Source organism: Hypomesus nipponensis, chromosome 18 (genome assembly GCF_054491055.1).
Source record: "Hypomesus nipponensis isolate SF chromosome 18, ASM5449105v1, whole genome shotgun sequence".
Classification (NCBI taxonomy): domain Eukaryota; kingdom Metazoa; phylum Chordata; class Actinopteri; order Osmeriformes; family Osmeridae; genus Hypomesus; species Hypomesus nipponensis.
The window spans coordinates 137,501-140,000 of record NC_140378.1 but is presented as its reverse complement, the minus strand read 5'-3'; positions in this window follow the sequence as shown (position 1 = coordinate 140,000).

Sequence of the window (2,500 nt, the reverse complement as noted above, 5' to 3'; positions counted from 1 at the left end):
ATGAGAAGCCAACGCGCCAAAACCTAAGTCCAACTTGAATGGAAGTCTATGGGAGGATGACCAGAGGCATACATTTTGAATGGGAGTCAATGGGAGGAAGACCAGAGGCATGAGAAGCCAACGCGCCAAAACCTAAGTCCAACTTGAATGGAAGTCTATGGGAGGATGACCAGAGGCATGGCTTTTGAATGGGAGTCAATGGGAGGAAGACCAGAGGCATGAGAAGCCAACGCGCCAAAACCTAAGTCCAACTTGAATGGAAGTCTATGGGAGGATGACCAGAGGCATGGCTTTTGAATGGGAGTCAATGGGAGGAAGACCAGAGGCATGAGAAGCCAACGCGCCAAAACCTAAGTCCAACTTGAATGGAAGTCAATGGGAGGATGACCAGAGGCATGGCTTTTGAATGGGAGTCAATGGGAGGAAGACCAGAGGCATGAGAAGCCAACGCGCCAAAACCTAAGTCCAACTTGAATGGGAGTCTATGGGAGGATGACCAGAGGCATACATTTTGAATGGGAGTCAATGGGAGGAAGACCAGATGCATGAGAAGCCAACGCGCCAAAACCTAAGTCCAACTTGAATGGAAGTCTATGGGAGGATGACCAGAGGCATGACTTTTGAATGGGAGTCAATGGGAGGATGACCAGATGCATGAGAAGCCAACGCGCCAAAACCTAAGTCCAACTTGAATGGAAGTCTATGGGAGGATGACCAGAGGCATGGCTTTTGAATGGGAGTCAATGGGAGGAAGACCAGAGGCATGAGAAGCCAACGCGCCAAAACCTAAGTCCAACTTGAATGGAAGTCTATGGGAGGATGACCAGAGGCATGGCTTTTGAATGGGAGTCAATGGGAGGAAGACCAGAGGCATGAGAAGCCAACGCGCCAAAACCTAAGTCCAACTTGAATGGAAGTCTATGGGAGGATGACCAGAGGCATGGCTTTTGAATGGGAGTCAATGGGAGGAAGACCAGAGGCATGAGAAGCCAACGCGCCAAAACCTAAGTCCAACTTGAATGGAAGTCTATGGGAGGATGACCAGAGGCATGGCTTTTGAATGGGAGTCAATGGGAGGAAGACCAGAGGCATGAGAAGCCAACGCGCCAAAACCTAAGTCCAACTTGAATGGAAGTCTATGGGAGGATGACCAGAGGCATGGCTTTTGAATGGGAGTCAATGGGAGGATGACCAGAGGCATGAGAAGCCAACGCGCCAAAACCTAAGTCCAACTTGAATGGAAGTCTATGGGAGGATGACCAGAGGCATGACTTTTGAATGGGAGTCAATGGGAGGATGACCAGAGGCATGAGAAGCCAACGCGCCAAAACCTAAGTCCAACTTGAATGGAAGTCTATGGGAGGATGACCAGAGGCATACATTTTGAATGGGAGTCAATGGGAGGAAGACCAGAGGCATACATTTTGAATGGGAGTCAATGGGAGGAAGACCAGATGCATACATTTTGAATGGGAGTCTATGGGAGGATGACCAGATGCATACATTTTGAATGGGAGTCTATGGGAGGATGACCAGATGCATACATTTTGAATGGGAGTCAATGGGAGGAAGACCAGATGCATACATTTTGAATGGGAGTCTATGGGAGGATGACCAGATGCATACATTTTGAATGGGAGTCTATGGGAGGATGACCAGATGCATACATTTTGAATGGGAGTCTATGGGAGGATGACCAGATGCATACATTTTGAATGGGAGTCTATGGGAGGATGACCAGAGGCATAAAATTCCACAAGGATGACCAGGGGCACAGAGTTCTTAAAGTTGCGTTTAATGGGTTTTAACACAGGGGGTGTGCTTAATAGTGGGTGCACAGGTCCCCCCGGAGGTCAGGTAGTGTGGGGGGTCCCCCCCGGAGGTGGGCTCCCCGGCCTGGGGGCGCTGTTTCCCCGGGAGTCCGCGGTGGGTGTGGGGGGTCCCTTGGGAGCCCAGACCATGAGCCCAGGGAGGCGGTGGAGTGTGTGGGTCCCCTTGGATCCCAAGGGTGGGGGTGCAGGGATCCCGTGGTGCCTTGGGCGGACGATTTTGCCCCGTGTGAGGGTGTGTTTGTCTGGTTGAATGTGGATAGTTTGTGAAATTCACAGTTGTGCGCCCGAACGTGGGATTTGGACGGGGACGGTTTTAGAATTCAAGTTGGAGCCTGGGGCAGCGGGCTGAGTGTTTTTCCTCCCGGCAAAAGGTGTCATTTTTTCGGGGGGGTCGATTTGAAATTTCGTTTCGCTCGCTGCGTCTCGCGCGCGCGCGCACGACCCCGGGACCTTCTCGGGCTGTCGTCCCCCGGCCCGTGGCTATCCAACGAGCCCACCCTCGAGGCCGTGAGTGCCCGCAAAGTGGCACTAGCTCTGCACGGAGACCCTTTTCCCAGCTTCCAAAAGAGTGCATTGAAGGGGGGGAGTGGTGCTTTGAAAATTGACAGTAGCTCGCCCGAACGTGGGATTTGGACGGGGACGGTTTCAGAATTCAAGTTGGACTCGTG